The sequence below is a fragment of the Pogona vitticeps genome, chromosome 1, assembly GCF_051106095.1.
Source record: "Pogona vitticeps strain Pit_001003342236 chromosome 1, PviZW2.1, whole genome shotgun sequence".
Lineage (NCBI taxonomy): Eukaryota > Metazoa > Chordata > Lepidosauria > Squamata > Agamidae > Pogona > Pogona vitticeps.
Window position 1 is genome coordinate 123,688,397 of NC_135783.1, and position 20,701 is coordinate 123,709,097.

A 20,701-nucleotide genomic window follows, 5' to 3' on the forward strand; every position below is an offset into this window, starting at 1 on the left:
ACAGTAAGTGAAGCCTTCTGTCCCTACACTGGGGGAAGGGCTGTGCACACTGTCATCGTTGCCCCTACCTGCATTTTGTACAGTAGTGTCATAGCAGGGAATGCTGCGAATATAGCAGCAACACTGTACAATTCCACCAAAATAAGAAGAGGAAGATTTACTGCCTCAAGACGAAATTTTGTGCTTGGTATTTGACCACTTTGGAAGCGGGGTGGCTTTTCCAGTCAAGCTCAGCTTCCAGAGGTCTTCAGAAGAAAGGTGTTGTGGGAAAAGTACCTCTCCCTCATTGCCACAAGGGTGCCAAAAACCAATTCAAGTGGTGGCTCTGTCTTTTTAGTGTGACAGTTCAGAATTAAGGATGATCACACAACTCGGCACACAACAGCAAATACCTGCATGGACTTCATAACCTGCAGATTTACACAATTACATTATGCTGGCATAAATACGGTAGATAATAAAGAACATCTAGGTAGCTCGGTGGCTGTGGAGTCAGAGGCTGGGAGTTTGATTCCCCATTGTGCCTCCTTAACAGGGCTGGACCTGATGATCTGTAGGGTCCATTCTATCATCATCATCATTAGATCCTGGCCACTGTGTTCAGCAGAGTTTAATCTCAGATAAATACTATAGGATTGCAGCCTCTGGCTGGTTCTTTTTCTAAAATCAGAAAAAAATGCACCAATACCTTGATTAATTTTGTTAGCTGCATCTTCTCCCAGTTTGCCTTATCCAGAATTGAAGTCAACCTGACGAACTTTCCAATAAAAATGGTTAATAACAAGAAATAAACAGCACCAAACCTAGGTGTAATATAAAGCTCTGGGGATTTTTCTGTTACTGTTGTCTGAAACTGGGAAAGTCACTATCTTCATTAATAACTTTTCTGCCTGGCTGAGTAGTTTCAAAGTTTTAGACCTACAACCACACATTACAGGTGAGAACCTGCACATTTTCTTCATTCAGTGGGAAGTACCATTCGTATTTGCTTCTCTTTGCTGAACAATGACTAGCTTTCATATTCTAGGGGCTTTTCTGTGCAATTATTTCCATGTTTATTTAAAGTGAGTTGCTTCTCATGTATAGAACCCCTTTCATCCATTTTCCTTTATGTCCCAAAGGGTGTTGTGTGGTATCTAAATATACTCTAAACTGCAGAGTATATGATGCAGTAGTAACCAGCATTTTATGTAGTGCAGTGGGTCTGTTCTCACTGCCGAAATAAACTGACAGTGTTTCTTTTTTAATTTGGGCTAAAGTCACATGGATGTGAGCCCGAATCCAAAACTTTTGTGACAGTGTGTGTGTCTTCAACACTGCCTCCTCCTCCTCCTCATACGTCCTGCTGACATTGCCATTGCCATCTCCAATTCGGTGGGTCTGCTCTGCCAGGACCGGGGCAGTTGCAGAGAGAATGGAAAGAGAGGGGGAGAAGGACAAGAGTGGAAAAGGAAATAAGGGGCAAGGGCTGAGGATAGGAGGGCATGGAAACAGGTGCCTGAAGAGTGGGTGCATGGGTGAGCAAAGGGGCAGGCAAGAGGGCGAGCAAATGAGGGAGTGACCATGTTGGCAAAGCAGCAACACAGTTTGGTGAAGGGGTGAGGGGGTGAGTGAACGAAGGAGGTGACCGGATGGGCAAAGAGGCAAGCAAGCGAGGGGGGCCAACTCGGTGGGGCAAAGGGGCAGTTGAGTGGGTGAAGGGGCAACCAGATTGGGGGAGTGATGGGATGGACAAGCGATTGAGTGAGTGAGGAGGTGCTAGCTTTTCAAAAAAAAATCTAGTTATTTAATACAGTGCTATACAAGGTTTACTTTTTTAAAAGTAGATGGATGTTCACATATGCAGAATTGATTCCAAAGAATCGATTTCTCATCTGCCCCCAAATAAACAGACCTCTGGCAGAGGAGCAGGAAAACTCACTCCTCTGGCACAGTGTTCCGCACATGTATGTACCCTAAAATGTAAGTCTTTAAAAAGTGGGGGGGGGAACCAATACAGCAGCAGGTTCTATTGTCAGTGGGATCAAACCCTAACCAAGGCTATAAAGACAGGGATTCCCCATCCCAGTTAGCCTCAGCTTCACAGATTACAATTGCTGCATTAACTCTTCTTCAATATGGGGATAATAATACAGACTTACCAAGGGGCTCAGCAGGAACTGGCTGTGCGTGTGCAAAGCAGCATTGTAACATGCGAGCATGATGAAAACTTTGCAAGACCTGTCAGGAAAAGGGTCCCCATGTTCTAGAATGATTTTCTTCCTCTTGAATATATTGATAAGCAAACACATTGTACAGATAGCAGTGGGGTCTATACTGAATAACTCTGGCAGATGGGGGGAGATGAAATGGCTACCCTCATTCAGTGTTGGAAAGTTCAAAGGAAGCCTAGACTGTTCCTTTTAAATTTTTTTATGTTGTTGTTTTGCATCTGCAAGCAAAAACTTCCCACTTCCACCTAAATTTTGAATTGTGCAAATGTTATTTCAGAACTGTGTGTTTCATGTATGGAGATATGCTCTGACAGCTTAAAAGTGTGACCCTACTTGGATACGTTTGTCTGCATCCATCAGCATAAATAAGTACGTTTAGGATTGACAGGGAGCAACCCTGCTAGCTACACCAATGAGAACTCTGTAACCCTGTGGTCCCAAACCTGCTCTTGTGTATCTTTAGGAACTACTATTTATATTTTTATAAGGTATTTATTAATTGCATTTGCACTAATAATGATGATTTCTAGTTTGGCCAGAATTGTCCAGTGGCATTGATTGGCAGTACATTTGGAGTGGACAAATGTCTCCACTTCATACACTTCCTAGGAATTCATTGCTAAAAGTATTTGGCACAGGTAGCTTTGCAAGCGGATTTAGCAACTCCATGAAGGGGAAAGTCTATTGATGCTGTTATAGGTTAAGTGGAACTTTCTTGTCCAGAGAGTACCAGAACATCAGTTGCAGAGGGGATTGGGGCAACCCATACTTTAACTGATTTACTTTATCAAGGCATCTGTGTGCCAGCTGTGGAGAAATCCGGTGTTAAAACAGACAGTCCTTTGTTCTAAATTGATCAGGATCCTTTTTAATACTTTTCTCTGCAAATATTTTGGAATCATACATTCAGTTAGCATATTACAGTATATCTCATAATTACAATGCTGCTACTCCCCTCTTTTTCTGACTGCACTGTATTTGTGCTTTTATTTATTTATTTTTAGATTTGCCCCCCTTTATAATAGCACCCAGCATGTACGGTGAGCCTAGGAAAAACTTGTAGCCCAGATAGCTTATTTGTATGAAGCTCTTTGTAGTCTGCAGGATATGTTCAGCAAGAGGACTCTTCACGCTCAGCTCTGTTATCTCTCCAGCCCTCTAGTGGTCATAATAAGACTCACTCCTAATACCCAATAGGTTTGTTGCTGTTTATGTTACAAATATGTAATGCCTGTTCTCCCAGATTTGTGAAACAGATCTTGGAATACAGCATTTCCCCGTTTTTTCAACCATGTGCCAATTAATATAAGCAATGATACACACAGTGTCTACTCAGAAGTCAGTTTCATTTAATTTATAGGGACTACTGTTGGTGACAGATTTTTAAATCTACTTTAATTTTAGTACAGTACCACAGTTTGCCCCTTCACGGATGGTTGCCTTGTCGTGGCGAAGGGGCTTGAATAATTCAGAGAAGCTATGGGCTATGCCATGTAGGGACACCCAAGATGGACAGGTCATAGTGGAGAGTTCTGACTAAACGTGATCCACCTGGAGCAGGAACTGGCAAGCCACTAAAGTACTTTTGTCAAGAAAATTCCATGAACAAACAAACAAAAAAAAAGGCTAAAAGTTCTGACACTGGAAGATGAGCCCCTCAGGTCAGAAGGCGTCCAACATGCTACTGAGGAAGAGTGAAGGACAAATACAAGTAGCTTCATAGCTAATGAAGTGGTTGGGCCAAAGCCAAAAGGACGCTCAGCTGTGGACACGTGCCTGGTAGTGAAAGGAAGGTCCGATGCTGGAAAGAAAAATACTGCATAGGAACCTGGAATGTTAGATCTATGAACCTTGGAAAGCTGGATGTGGTCAAACAGGAGATGGCAAGAATAAACATTGACATCCTGGGTGTCAGTGAACTAAAATGGACAGGAATGGGTGAATTCAATTCAGACGATTATCATACCTACTATTGTGGGAAAGAATCTCACAACAGAAGAAATGAAGTAGCCCTCATAGTCAACAAAAGAGTGGGAAAAGCTGTACTGGGATACAATCTCAAAAATGATAGAATGATTTCAATACAAATCCAAGGCAGACCTTTCAACATCACAGTAATCCAAGTTTATGCACCAACCACCAATGCTGAAGAGGCTGAAACTGACCAATTCTATGAAGACTTACAACACCTTCTATAACTTACACCAAAGAAAGATGTTCTTCTCATTATAGGGTACTGGAATGCTAAAGTAGGGAGTCAAGAGATAAAAGGACATCACCTTGCCAACAAAGGTCCGCATATGGTTTTTCCAGTAGTGATGTATGAAAGTGAGAGCTGGACCATAAAGAAGACTGACCACCGAACAATTGATGCATTTGAATTGTGGTGCTGGAGGAGACTCTTGACAATCCCCTGGGCTGCAAGGAGGACAAACCTACCCATTTTGATGGAAATCAAACCTGAGTGCTCACTGGAACGACAGGTCCTAAGCTGAGGTTCCAGTACTTTGGCCATCTCATGAGAAGAGAAGAGTCCCTGGAAATGATTCTGATGTTGGGAAAATGTGAAGGCAAGAGCAGAAGGGGACGACAGAGGATGAGATAGTTGTACAATGTCATCGAAGCTACCAATATGAATTTGACCAAACTCTGGGAGGCAGGGGAAGACAGAAGGGCCGGCGTGCTCTGGTCCATGGGGTCACGAAGAGAGAGACACGACTTAACAACTAAACAACAACAACAACCACAGTTTGATCAAAATTTCTGTTAGAGTTGTGGTTTTTTAGCACATAAAGAGTGGACTGGTATGAAAGTGCAGATTGTGAATAAGTTGTTTGTGCAGCGACTGTATGTGTAGTGGACAAGGAAAAGTCGTACTAAAAATGGAAAGGTAGCAAGTTTCTAATTACTGAAATGTAAAACAAACAAAAAACACAAAAATATTGTGGCAATGTAAAGAAAGCATCAATTGATGCTTTCCTCAATTGATGAGAAGCAAAGCTTCCAACCAGCAAGGAGAATTATTCCACATAGTACGCGATCTATCCAGAATCGTTCACAGTGATTGGCCTCCTCCTGGTATCTCAACTGACCAATTTGCAGCATTTTTGAAGCTAAAGTGGAGCCCATCCGCCGGGACCTAACCCCCTATTTGAAAACAGTAGATTGCGCCGAGACACCCAGCGCAGTGTCTTGTCCGAAGAGAATTATTTACTTTCAGCCAGTGACGTCACTTGAGGTTGACAAGGTACTTGATCACTGCCGTGCCACCACCTCCTCCCTTGACCCTTGCCCAGCCTGGCTAATCAAAGCGGCCAGGCCTGTGACAACTGAATGGGCCACTGCAATAATTAATGGGTCTCTCCAGGATGGCAGGGTTCCCCTTGCCCTCCAGGAGACACTCATTAGCCCCATTAGGAAGAAACCGAGCTTGGCGGTGGATGACATTGGCAATTATAGGCCTGTCGCCAATGTTTCTTTCAGTGAAGAGTGGTGGCTGATCGCTTTAGGCTCTCTTGGATGAAACCCGCGCCCTGGATCCATTCCAGTCAGGCTTCAGGCTGCATCACAGTACAGAAACGGCATTGGTTGCTCTGCTTGATGACCTAATGAGGGAGGCCAACAGGGGCAAAATGTCCTTGTTGGTTCTCCTTGGTATCTCAGCCACCTTTTATACTGTCAACCACGGTATCTTCCTGGGACGGCTTTCTGAGTTGGGGATTGGTGGCCTGGCTCTTGCCTGGCTCTGGTCCTTCTTGGAGGACCATTCCCAGAGAGTTGAGCTTGGAGACAGTGTATCGACCCTGTGGCTCCTCAATTGCGGGGTGCCGCAGGGCTCGATCATCTCTCTAATGGTGTTTAGTATGTATATTGGGCTGCTGGGAGGGGTCATCTGGGGGTGTGATGCTTCATGTCATCAGCATGCTGATGACACGCAGCTCTACATCTCCTTTTTTCCAACAGCAGTGGATGCCGTTGTGTTCCTTGAGTGCTGTACTGCAATGGATGCGGAGAATGGACTGAGGCTGAACCTGGACAAGATGGAGGTCTAGAGAGTGGGCGCCACTCCTATCAGTGGTTTGGGAAGCTCCCTCTCTTTTTTGGGGGAGTGACTCTCACCACAAAGAGTGAGGTTCACAGCTTGGGGGTCTATCTTGACCCAACGCTTACCATGGAACCCCAGGTAGCATCCGTGGTCTGCACCGCCCATCTACATCTTCGGCGGATTGCCCAGCTGCACTCCTATCTTGATCTTGGGGAGCTCACCAATTTGGTCCATGCATTCATAGTCTCGAGATTAGACTACTGTAATGCGTTCTATGTGGGGCTGCCCTTGAGACTGATGCAGAAACTACAAATGGTCCACAACATGGCCACCAGACTATTGATGGGAGTGAAAAAATATCATCATATTTCCCCCACTCTGGTGGCCTTACACTGGTTGCCCATTCAAATGACTTCAAGGTTGACCTCAAGTTATTAATGCTTACCAGTATATATAAAGCCCTAAGGTTTAAGACCTCGATACTTGGCAGAGTGCCTGCTCCCACCTAGCTCTACTCATGTCACTCAATCTAGCCAGGCTGGGCGGCTGAGGGGCTTGACCCCAAGAGAGGCCCAGAAGGAGAGAACTAGAAACCAGGCCCTCTCAGCGGTTGCCCTTCATCTCTGGAACATCTTGCCCCCTGAGATTCACCTGGCACCTTTGCGGGAAGTTTTCAAGAACAAACAGAAGACTTGGTTCTTCAGGCAGGCCTTCCCCCTTCCATCACTGGGTCAGATTTTTGTCACATATAATTTCTGAGAATAAGGAATAGATACTGTTGCTGTCTGGCATTACTGTCTGGCATTGTTGTGGTCTGCTGTACTGCATGCTATATCATTCATCCTCCTGGTTGCTCTGATTAGTAGACAATTCCTTAAATTGCTGTAACATATTTTTTGTTTGTGTCCAGACATGGAATATTGTCCTTTTCAAAGTTTCTTTCTTTCTATCAAAGCAGGGGAGATTGGACGGCTGCAGTTACTTTCTGCATAGTACTCCAGTAATTGGCTCAGCATCATCACACAGGAACACTCTCAGGAACCTTTCTAGTCCAATTTGGAAAGCAGTTCCTAACGGCTTAGAGCAAAGGTCCCCAATCCCCGGTCTGTGGCCCAGTGCCGGTCGGTGGCCTGACCTGGACCAGGCCGCGGACCAGACCGTGGAGACAAACCTCCTGCTCCCCCGCACACACTCAGCTCCGCACAGCTGGTTTGCGCATGCATGTGCTCCAGAGTGCCCATGCGAGTGCCGTGCCACCATTTGTGCATGTGCACAAGCGTGCGTGCCTGCACAAGCGCCGTGTCACCATTTGCACATGTGCTCATTTGCACATGCGCATGAGCACAGGGGGTGCACCACCTTCCCCAGCTGGTCCACAGGGTGAAAAAGGTTGGGGACCCCTGGTTTAATAGCCTTTGTCAAATGCGTCAAGCAAAATCCAAAAAAACAAAAGACAAAAACATTTGGCACCTTAAAGACTAACCATTATATTTTAATGTAAACTTTTGTGGACATTCTGTCTAATGGTCCATCGTGTTTAAACGGTTATCTAATCTAGTGTTTTGTTTACACACAGGCCAATTTGATACCTATGGAAAGCCCAGTAAAGAAGCACAAGAACAATGCTTTCCTGATCATGCTTTGTAGCATCTAGTGCTCAGAAGCATGTTGCCTCTGCTCTTGTAAGTAGCATATAATCATCAAGATGAGTAGCCCAGGACAGTCAGAATAACTTGCATGCATTCACCCAATCCACATGTGTGCCCAATACCCTTTTCAGGTCATCCATATTGACCCCATCACTGTATCTTTACTGTACTGTATAATTCACTGTTTAACTATGTATGCAGCAGTTATTTATGCTTGTATCTGTCCCAAATCTCCCACCATTTAGCTTCTGTGAATACGCCAAGGTTCTAGTATTATAAAAGAAAAAGAAGAGCATCTCCCTATCCTCTTTGTCCACACCATATCATTTATTTGTGAGGTTTAGACAAAGTGTCGTAACCTCTCCTCTAAGGGAAGATGTGTGATAGCCCCTTGATCATTTGGGTTGCGCATTTCTGCCCTTCCAGTTCTATAGATATTCTTTTATGAAGTATGATAGTCAATACTTACTAGTATAGTCTAGGGTGACTGTGAGCGCCTCCATGCCCTCCTGCATTATGACATGGAGAGTGTTTGCAGAAACATGCTCTTCTATTAGAGCAACACAATTCTAACTGAGTCAACGTACTCAACAACAAACTTAAGTATTTCTGTGGGCACCGGGGAGTTAACTGCACTACCGAACTGTTCAGGTCAATGAGACCAGTCTGCAATAGTCCTTTACTGGGAGGAGTGGAGCCCAATCTCCTCTACCACCTCCAGCATGCCCTTCAGATGGGCCACAAACATGGGGTGCCACAGCAAGGGTGCTGCATGCAAGCACTCAACTGTCCCTGGAATAGCATAGCCTGCACACCTTCCCCAGATACTCCTCTATGGTCACCGCTTCTGGCAGCCACTGCATGCTTGCAGTACTCTTCCTTGGAGGCACAGCCAAAGTCTATATGGACATGGCTTGGCAGAGTAATGAAGTACAGAGGGAGGTGGGATAGGAGGAGGAGGACCAGCTGACCAGCGTTGGGTATGTTGTCTGTGGGGTCCTTGTTGCTGGGCTGTTTGCCCCTGTTGCTTCCTCTGCCAGCATCGTGCCCTTCGCTGTTGCTCCAGTGGCTTTGCCTTGTGTCTCCTCAGCTTGGCACACACGGGCTGCTTCCTCCAGTGGCACACTCGTCCCAATGCCCTAATGCCAGGGTCCCAGTGATGGATTGCCACCCAACCAGCCGTCAAGAGCTCTGGCAAAGCCAGCACTTCCTGCACCTTGAATGCCTTCCAGCCGATGGCTTCTGCTCAACAGTCCTCCTCCTCTTCCTCACTCTCCTTAAATCCCCAGCCTTCCGTGTCCACACTTGTGGCATCGTCCACACCGTCACCACCAACACTACAGTCCACAGGTGAACAGCAGGTCAGAAATCTTGCCCTAACTCTCGGGGGGAGAGAAGGTTCACTCTTACCAGCAGGGAGAGCAGGACCAGCCCCATAATCACACCACAGATTTTTATAATAAAGGCATTACCATACTGACAATTTTATTTTCAGTTTCATTTCTAATGACCCCGAACCTAAGCCTTGCTATTTTTCACAGCTGTTGCATGCTGGGTGAATATTAACTTATCATAACAAGTTTGTTTGTTTTACAGCAAAATGTTCTCTCCCCACCAATTTTGGATAGGTTTCTCCCCTGTCAAAGCATTCTTTCTGAAATGTGCCAAACTAATGCTGGCTGGGTTACTGACAGGCTACTTTTACAGAAGATACTGAAATACCCCCTTCTGAACAGTTAGTGAAGAAGGATGGGAAGGGGAAATACTTTGTCCCCAGAAAGTAAACCATCAGAATACACCAGGTTCAGAGCTGGGTGTGCACCAATTTCCTAGTCTAATAACATTACAGTGTTCTAATTCTGATATCTGATCAATAGGAAACTTCATGAGAAGGGAAAATCTTCTAGTTCCTTATTCCTTACATTCTGTCATTCTTCATGGGTTTCCAACTCAAACTGAATCTAATATATACTCAACTAAAATTCAGTGTAGTCCTGCTGTGGAACTTTTTTCCATTATGCTTCTGTGAATCAGTATGTTTAAAAAAACTTTCAGCAACATTTTCATGACTGTTTCAAAACTATTACTACAAGCAGTAAATATTTTAGTGATTTTAAAACAAAATAGAAATAGTAGAAAAATAATTGTCATGTGCTGTCAAATTGCTTCTGTCAAGAGCAACTCTAGTGGGATAATAAATTATGTGATAGGTTTCCAGGAGTGCCACTACATTACACTGGCTCTTGGAATAATAATTGAAGTGTCAACATGACAAAAAAAGTGGGATGGGAAATTACATATATCAAATTCTTCATGTTTTTATGTATGAAAAGCTTGCTTACTTGTTATACTGGCATTTCATCATTCACAAACTAAAATATGGGTTTACCAGTCTTCCACTAAATGAGGTCCAGAACAGCATAACTCCATGTAATTAGTGTGTTTCATGACTTCATATTTGATGACAATTTTATGTGCTCAGGTGGTTCAAAAGTAGCTTGAGGGAAATGGAAATTGGCCAGCATTCTATTATCCTTTTAAAATTACCCTGGAGGCATGTGGGACAAAATTACAGATTGGCTTGTTCAAGAAAAGAAAATAATGAAAGGTTTCCCACAAAACATCTTACGTTAATATTGAAGCCTCAGAGTTACTCTTTTGCTGAGAGCCAGATCAAAGGCAGTTTAATTCCACTGTCAGTATAATACCAGTTGTCAACTTTATTTCTTAAACAAGACATATGATTCAAAGTACTTATTTGTAAGGATTGAACAGAATAGTTTGCTAAATGCTCCTGCCCGTGGTATGTCATTCCATTGCAGTCACATAATTTAACTCAGATTATATTTGCAAGACTATTTTCAGTTTATGGCACATAAACCTAAGGCGTTCACTTTTCTTTGAGCATTCTTAGGTTTCTTCCATTTACACATAATCCTCTTTATATATATAAATATCTTAGAAGAATGTTTGGGGAATAAATTTACTATTACATCAAACAGTAAATATTCAAACTTGAATCAAATTATTTATTCCAGGGTGAATAGATGTATGTTTGCCTGGGGACAGAAGTCACTAGATGGCAGTAAGCTAGCCTACAGCTTCTTTTCTTCTAGAATCGTTGACCAACATCATATTATTCTGCTTCCAGTTTGAATCTTGGTGGTTTGGAATATGACACTTTCCCCTACTGCATTTCTTATTGTTGTTCATGGAAACCACCCCATATCAGCAGTCTTGGCAAATCAATATTTTCAGTGACACAAGAAGCTATTGTTTTATTGCACTGAAAATGAAAATTCCCCAAAATTTTATAACTTGTGGAAGTTGTGGACAAGTTCTTTATATGTTCTGGCAATCATTTTATTTTATTTTAACTATTTTTATCCCACCTTTCTCCTTAAAAAGGACCCAAGATGGCTTACATCATTAAAAAGACAATATTAATATTCATTTAAATTTGAACTGGGTTTCAGAAATGTCATTATTATTTTCATTATTTCCATTACTAGGGTTTAGAGAATGGATGGCACAATTGTGTCTCAATAGCAGCACTGCCGCGGAAAATAAATCAGAAATGTTTCTTTGGCTTATAATAGCATGCTCCTATTAATCAAGTTGCTTTACTGCCTGTTGATATAAAGTGGAGGAATATACATATGCAATTGATAAAATTACTGGCTAAACAAAGCCTGCTAAAGCACAGCACTGAAGGAGAGAGGAACAGGAGCGAAGAGGAAACCAACCTGCAACCAGCAGCTCTTTGGGCTGTTGGATGTGGTCTGGTTGGATGTCTGAGTACAGTGGTGCCTTGCAAGACGCTTGCCTCGTGGGGCGATTAATCCGCAAGACGATTGTTTTTTGCAATCGCTGTTGCGCTTCGCAAGACGATGTTTTCTATGGATGGTTTTCGCAAGATGAAGATTTTCCCCCATTGGAACGCATTAAATAGATTTCAGTGCATTCCAATGGGGAACCACGTTCCGCAAGATGATGTTTTCTATGGACGATTTTTGCATGACGACGATTTTTTCATTGGAACACATTAAATAGATTTCAATGCATTCCAATGGGGAACCGTGTTTCGCAAGATGACATTTTCGCAAGACAGTGTTTTTCATGGTACGAATTAACATCGTCTTGCGAGGCACCACTGTATTGTGTTCGCCTTAGGAAGGAAGGGATGTAGGCCCCACTCTCTATTTTTACCTTGGCTAATGGGTGGCAGCAGAACCTGCTGCTCTGCAGCTCCCCAGTCCTGAGACAAGAATCAGCAATCTATGCAACCTTTGTGCATAGAAAAGCCGTTATACAGATTTGCAGGAGAGTGAGATCGGCATGTACTGCTGCACTGAAGAGAACTCATGCTATAGTAAGTAAGACTATGCAGTGGGTCTGGCCAGATCCTGAACTTACTTGGGCAGGTTTGGACCACTTTAGCCTGAGTCAACAACAGAGGAATTTGAACAATTCAAGCCAATTTTGTGATCTAAGAATCAACCACAGTTTTTTAAAAGAGACAAATAACATTTTTCTAAAACATTGTGTGGTGTGGGGAAAGGAGGATAATTTGTAAAACAACAACATAGGGACTGGATTTTGTTTTTGATGACTCTAATTTACAGTCTGGGGCAAGAATCACACCAGCAGTCACAGTGCAGGTGGAGGGATGGTGAAGATTGGTTTTTTTTTCCATTCCAGTTCTCTTGTTACAAGCAGAAACTTTTTTTAAAAAAAGTTTTGTTGAATATTTGGTGTGTCTCATCTTCCTACCAGTATTCTCATTTCTATTAGTATTTGTACCCGAGTCTGCGTATCGGGACGAGGTATTACAGCTATCCCGCTGGTGCAAAAAAAACAATCTTTTATTTAACATCCAAAAAACCAAGGAATTCATAGTGGACTATAGGAAAAAAAGAGCAGACATTCAGCCACTGTATATAGATGGAGTTTGTGTGGAACAGGTGGTTGAATGTAAGTTTCTTGGGACTATCATAACAAATGACCTGACTTGGAGTGCAAACACCGCTGCGTTAATCAGGAAGGCACAACAACGGTTGTATTTTCTAAGGATTCTTAGAAAGCAACAATTGACTGAGAGTTTGTTAATCACCTTCTATCGGAGTTCGATTGAGAGCATATTATCCTACTGTCTCTGTGTATGGTTCACGAGCTGCACAGTGGCAGAGAAAAAGGCAATTCAAAGGGTGATTAAGACGGCCCAAAACATCATTGGCTGTTCACTCCCCTCTTTGGAAGAATTGTATAAGAACAGATGTAAGAGGAAGATATCTAACATACTGAAAGACTCCTCTCATCCGGGATATCAGCTCTTTAAACTATTACCATCAGGAAGGAGATTCAGGGTATTGAAAGCAAGGACAAGCAGATTCAAGAACAGTTTTTACCCAAGTGCAGTATTGAGTTTAAATGTGGGGCCATAGGTTTTTGGTGGATTTTAATTGCTGAGAGAAAACGGGGTATCTATATTTGGATGGTGAAAGTTGTGTATATTTTAACTTTTTTTGTAGTGTTGTCCAGTTTTACCTTGGGGAAGAGCACCTCATTTCGTTGCACCCACTTGTGAGCGCAATGACAAATAAATTTCTTATGTCTTATGTCTTATTTTCATTTCCCATTTCCCAATCAACTCCCATCTTTTCTCGTTTTTCGTGTTTGTCATTTATTTGACGAATGACATGCCCTCCATATCCTTTCCCCAGTAGGATTAGGCAGTGGCTCTTCCCTTATCTTTATACTCACTAATCTTAGCCCTAGTATTCTAGGTTAGGTTTAAATGGGATTTCAGTCTGTGCTGTTTGTTCTGTGTGGGGCTGCCTTGTCTTTACTTTTTCTCTTCTATTTTTTGGATCTGCAGTATGTGTATCAGTTACACTCTCATAGTAAAGCCTTAGTCAGATTTTAATACAGTAGTACACTGAATGAACATGCAAGCAGAGAGAGAGTCCTAATCCTTCCTCCCTCTCATTTATATTACGTTCCTGCATACGGAAGAAGCTTCTCCTATTTAGGCCATGAAAGCTAGCAGACTATATGATGATTTTTATAGTGATCTATAAAGGCATCACCTCTTGTATTTGTATTTTTTAATGACTACACAGCTCCCTTTTGTTTCTGTTTAGGTCTGTCACCCTCCATGTATCAGAGGGAGACAGATATGATGACAGAGAGGGCAGCTAGCATCCTCCCATTATGTGTCTATTTGGGATGATAGTAACTACCTCAGTGCAGCTGATGTCACAAACATATATATGCAGAAAACAAACTTTAAATATGGGTTGTATACATGTCTGCAATTTAATAATTCTAATCCACTCTAAATATGTGTGTATTTGTATATCAGCATTCATGTATTTGTATAAAATAATTTTTTAAAAAAAGATCATGGCCATTTTAGTTTCCTGTGGGAGGCATGAAAAAAACCCTGAATTTCACTTCTTATCTGAATTGGTTCGCATCAGTCTTAACCAAATTGAGGTCCAGTGTAGATCCCTACAATGTGTTCCAATTGTGGGGCCTTTTAATATCCCTAATAGTAGCAGTATTATTAGATGTCTTATTAGTAAATTTATATTCCCTGTTTCCCAGTGTTATGAAACATGATTTCTTCCTAGATTACCATATTTTTCCGTGTATAAAATGACACTACTTCCTAAAGTAATTAGAGAAAAAATTGAGGGTCATTTTATACATGGAGGCGGAGACTGAGGCAGAGAAGCAGCCTGGCTTGGCCGCCTCTCGCGGCTGCCCATTGACTGCTGCCGGCACCGCCCGATCGCCCCCTCCAGCAATCGTCTCCTTGCGATTGGGCGGTGGCAGTCATTGGCCAGCCGCGAGAGGCAGCCGAGCCAAGCTGCATCTTTGCCTCAGTCTCCGCCTCCAGCTGCTGCTGCCTCCACCGGACTCAGTGATTGTGCAGCCCTTTGATCCCTACTTTTCCCTTTTGCTAAGCCACGGGATCAAATTTTCAAATTTGGGGTTAGGAAAGGGGGGGTCATCTTATACATCAGGATGTCTTATAAACAGAAAAATATTAAGTGCTTGAGGTAGAACAAAAAGTAGCATGATGATGAATTAAGTTCTGTTCCTCCAGATGCTGTTCCCCCCCCCTTTTTTCCCCTCAACGAACTGTACTGGCAGAGAAAGAAACCATGTTCCTCTTACTGTACCTCCAAAACAGAAACTTACCCATGCTATTCAGAAGAAAAATAGTGGTGGTTTATGTAAATTTCCCAGAGCCACTGAGCTATCTAAACAGCAATTAATGACTTTAGCTACTCAGAAATAGAGGTGCGATTATAAGTGGTATTCCTTTAATTGTTAGCAATTTCTCTACTGACATTTTGGTTTATTTTTGGAGGAATTTGCAACAGAAAACTAATCAGTTTAACAGTCAAACCAGTTATACACTTTCACATTTGTTTTTTTTTTTAAAAAAAAGATACAGTCTGCTCCTTACTCTCCAAATGTACTCTCCAAAAATTTTTATGGAGTCATTTGCTCTTTAGTCAAGTGTATACAATGTTTGGAAAGTGTTTTATAACATGTAGTTTACAGTCAGATTTAATATCAGAAAAGGTTTTATATTGCCATTTGAATTTGAAGAGATGTAAGGAAAACAAACCAATTTAGTTTTAAGCAATGTAAAAGCTAAAAGAAGGGGGGGGGGGGAAATCAAACTCCACACATGCAATTATTCCTAAGGTTGCCTCAAACAAACTTCAGAAGGCTCATGCTGTCAGGAATGCTATTCAAGAAAGATTACTAATGAAGCTTAAAAATATTCTAAGAATTTCAGCAGAATGTTGGTGCTGCAGTATGCTTCTGTGAGATGAAACAAATTTATGTGGAGGACTACTGTTGAACTGGTAGCCAGACAACTACCATAAACTGCTACATTTTGAATCCAGTTCTTTTTGGGTATCACACTGAATGAAAAAGAAAACAAAAAAGGCCTTTATTGGTGCAAAGAGGGCATCTTTTCCCAGCTGTATTTCCAAAAGTGGAGGTCTAATCCAGATTATGGTTGAACATGTTTACTTGTGTTAGACTCCCTCCCTCTTTGGAGGCTGCTTGAAGTACAAGGAAGGCCCCACTTACCTGGGAGCAAGCCTCATTTAGCTCAATGGGGTTTATTTCTGAGTAGATATATTGTAAATGTACTGTACTGTATTTTCCCTTGACCTTCTAAAGAAAGAAAGGAATAGGCAAGGCAGACTGCAAATTTAGCAGACTGCATTCTTTTAGCTCCAGAACCCAAAGTGGGAAAAGGACTATAATTGTGATTCCCATTGAATTAAATGAGCCTTACTCTCAGGATAAGTAGTATAAGATGAAATGACCCAAGGTCACTGTAATTTGGGAGTGACTTGACAGAACAACAACTACAAAACTATAGCAAATATTACTAAATTGCCTATAAGAGGGTAATAGTTTAGAATCTATGGGTTCTGGATAGTTTGGGATGATAGGGGGCCAGACGGTTTTAACTGTTATGGCAAATAGAGATTTAAACGGAGGCATAGGCCTTTTTACAACCAGCAGTTGTAAGATCGAATCTATGCAATGGAGTGAGCTCCCGTTGCTTGTCCCAGCTCCTGCCAACCTAGCAGTTTGAAAACATGTAAAAATGCAAGTTGATAAATAGGTACCACCACGGTGGGAAGGTAACGGCATTCCGTGTCTAGTCGCACTGGCCACATGACTACGGAAACTGTCTACGGACAAACGCTGGCTCTACGGCCTGGAAACTGGGATGAACACCGCACCCTAGTGTCATACACGACTGGACAATTTGTCAAGGGGAAACTTTAGTTTGAAAAGAAGAGAGTGCCATTTTCAGAGACCGTGAAAACTGATGTTTTATTCTGACAATTTAATGTTTGAACTGTTTCAGTTTTATTTACATCAGCAGGTTAGTTTTTAAAAGCAACTATTTGATTTTTAAGCCTAATGTTCCAAGCTTTGCAAGTTATATATTTTATTTATACAAAAGGTTTTCAGAAGAAAACAGTGGTAGAAATTGAGATGACTTAAAGACAACTCTAGCTACAGGAAACTAGATTTCAATGGAATATGAGGAAAAACTTCCTGTTAGAGCAGTACGACAATGGAACCAGTTACCTTGGAAGGTGCAGAGTGGGGCCACATGGAAGTTGAAGGCATACATCTTTCATGCACTGTTCAGTTCCTCTTATTTCATTCTATGTCTCAGGCAAGATTTCTGCAGAGATCATGCTTGGGGAGAAATTGTATGTGGGAAGGAAAAAAGACCTCACTTAAACCTTGCAGGTATCATCTGTTTAACTTGTCTGTCATAAAAGCCCCTTTCAGTGCTAAAGAAAAGAAAACCTGCGTTTGTGTTAAGTAGATAATGGAAAGTTTATGTAGGGAACATTTTTCAGAAATCAAATAGATATTTTAAATGTAATTATAGTTTTGAATGAAGCTGTGGAGGTAAAAACCTCTACTAAAGTCCTTCAATCAGAGATTTTTTTAAAAAAACTTTTATTTTCTACTAAATCCAAAATTAACATTATTCCTTTTCAATTCCTAAAAGGCACTAGGATCCTGGAAATTGTAGTTAAACAACAACCAGAAATCTGCACATGGTTACTCGGCAGTAACTCACAGTACCCCAAGCCTCCCTGCCCTCGGTGGCTTATATTTGAATAAACATATGAGGATGTGTTAGCCTTAGAACTGCAGGGCTGGGAGAGACCCAGTGGATCACCAAGTCCAGCCCCTGTCAAGGGGGCACAGTGGGGGAATTGAACTCCAAAACCTCTGGCTCTGCAAAGTCCATGATACGAATTGGAGCAAGATGTATATTAACATATTTGCACATGTACATGTTGATATTTCTGTATCAACAAATGGAAGTGGCATATATAGGGCAAATAGCAGATTGATAGTAATGAGCTTGTTTTGCTAAAAGTGATATAACAGTTATAGATGTGATTTACTATCATAGATAGAACTTCCCTTCCTTGAAAAATGCCGCAATGACCACATGAGGTGATTGGTGCTATAATATTATTAATAGGTTTTATGGCTAGTCTTGTTACCATATTTCACTAGCTCATACAGTATAAAGCAATGCATTTTGGCAGGGGAAATCTGGGAGTTGTAGTCTCTTGGGCAGTGCACTAACAACCTTTTGTGCCTTTCTACTGCCCTCTTAAGTCAGCAATCAGAGAGGACTTCAGGGGTCTCCTCTTCCATTCAGCATAGGTAGAAGTCTGCATGTCACCTTGTTTCCTTGGAGATCCTGATTGCACAAAGGGTCTTACTCACATTTAAGGGAATATGAGAACAAGCACCTTGCAGATCTCTCTGCTCAACACAAAAAGGCTGGGGGCACTGGTTTCTGGGCGGCATTCATCTTCCCACATGTTCTCATGTAGAATAGTCCTCATTTCATACTTCTTTTGTGAACTGGCTCTGCCTCTCACTCCAATTTGCCTGCCTCCTAGCTTTCCTGGGAGAATGCGAAAATCAGATTTATAATTGGTACATGAGTAGTCCTGTTGCAGGTTTGGGTGTATTGGGTTTTTTTCTTATCAGTTACCAATAAATATGTGTTGATTCAAACTCCAGTTAAAAAGAAGCCTGAATTAAATTTCATAGTCATAGTTAAGAAGCATATACACAGGTGCTCACTGGTAACCTGCAAGGAAAAACATAACATTGGACTGGAAACTATGATGAACTGCAGCTATTCAGGGGGCTCTGCAAAACCTAAGAATCATGAAACACAGCCAGACTGTTTGACAAACGAGTTCAGAGAACGCCACCATCCTGTTTTACTTTGCCATTTATTCCTTAGGGCTTTTTGCATCAGTCTTCCTGATGAACATGACTACTTTTAGCATCCCTGCTGTGTGACAGTAGGCAGAGTGGCAGCCCAGTGCATCCAGAAATGCCCAGGTGGAGAAGACTGGCATAGGTGATCAGCAAAAAGTAAATCTCTGAAGCCAATGCAAACAAAACATCCAATTAATCTTTGACACAAAACTCATTTTAAAATTATTCAATATAAAACATTTCAAAAACTTTTCTTAGTGAATTTTCTTCTCTCTTTCACTCATACTCTATCACACTAGATACACACACAGACACACAATCTTCAAACAAGACATTGCTTTAGGATAAACAGAGTAGTTTCCTGATAACTATGTTCAATTTATTAACTCCATGTTCTTCTATTAGAAGAATATGAGGAATAAATTTCAAAAGATGTATTTCACGCTTTAAAGACGCTTATAATTTAGGACTTAGCCATGAGGATCCTGATATCTCCTGATAACACAGACATGATCAGTAATCAAAATCAGTCTCACTTAAATGAGCTGTGATTATTGCATATCTTTCTGGAAGAACGTTTCTGATTAAGAAAGCTAGTTTAATTATTCTAATTAAAGTTACAGTGGCATTGTTTTGTTTCATGGTATAATTAATCCACTTACACTGGGCTATTGGGCAATAGAAAGCAGTGCTGCTTATAGGTCTTCTGTCACTGCACACCACTGCAGACTGCATTACCAAAAGCTCACTTCAGGTTTTTGGAGTGAACACTTCTGTAAACTTAAAAAAAAACAAAAAACCAAAACCAAAGATTGTACACAGAAGCCATGCGCCTTCATTTAAAAGAAATATCACCTCTCCTACAGCACAATTTTCCTGGCTGAACATCAACAAATATTTTGGGGTGAGGGGGGGTCTCAAGGTTCCACAAAAATGGGTGGAGCCAGACATTCTCCACCGGCCATGTGTTGTTGCCTGTCTCTAATCTACAATGTGCATGTTGAAGTTCTTCAAGCTGCTCTTTGACCTTACAATTACCTTGGTCTGCAGAACTCTTCAGAAGCGCTGGTAGGAGTGCTAAGTTTCTGGGTCTGGGGCTGTTTTATCTTACTCTGTCACTCTAAGTATGTGAGCTGGTGCAGGACGGTGAAAGCTCTGTCAGGCAGAATTATCAGTGCTAAGATGCAAGTTAGGTTAAGAGCTTTTGTTTAAGCATTTAGTTTTAGTCATGTCTCTGACAAGATTCCTTCCTCCTATCCTCAAGTGGGAACCTAAACTCTTCACTAGTCAAGTACAAGAGAAGTAGTCCTATTGTTATACGATTGTTTATTCTGTCAAACGTTTTCAGCCTCTTAAAACAAGATGAATCGACCTCCTTGTGGATCAGAAAGTTCTGATTCATATGCTACATTTCCTTAACTTGATTAATAAGCTGCACCTTTCACTGCAGTGTATGGGTTCCTATGTGACTCAAAGTGTGTATTAAGGCCAACTATTTGACAAAATCTTTGAAGAGATTAACATTTCCTGAGAACTACAGTATATTTTTGTGAAATCTTTACCTTTCAGATCTCTTTTGCATCAAAGTAACTGTAGATAAAAACTTGCTGAGGCTGCAGCACCAGCATTTGAGTTAGAGATTTGGTGGGCTGTTTTTTTTTTTTTATAAAGGCCATATTCTTTGTCATTCATTTTACTTTTCTCTCTTCAGAAAGAAATAACACCAGGGAAAGTTCTTGGGTTCTAGACACTCAACCAGTTGCTTCTCAAAGCAGCAGTTTTTTTGAATAATTTAATATTTCCTGACCCTGTTGCATTTTCTTTTCCCTTCTGCAGCTATTGGGGAAGATATTCGTAGTATTACTGGAGTAGTACGTAACTGGTTTATCCTACAGCCAAAGCTAAGTAGCAAATAGAATGCCTTCAAATCCATCTGAAATGTACAATGAAGCAAATACTAAACAGCC

General features: G+C 41.6%; 1 long non-coding RNA gene across 1 annotated transcript in view; it reads left to right on the forward strand.

Moving 5' to 3' along the window:
• LOC144587087 (uncharacterized) overlaps positions 1 to 8,208 on the forward strand; it is a 40,842-nt gene extending 32,634 nt beyond the window's left edge. Inside the window, exon 2 of the long non-coding RNA XR_013542253.1 lies at positions 7,835 to 8,208. This is a non-coding gene — a long non-coding RNA (uncharacterized LOC144587087). The remainder of the gene's footprint in view (positions 1 to 7,834) is intronic.
• The last annotated feature ends 12,493 nt before the right edge of the window (positions 8,209 to 20,701 follow it).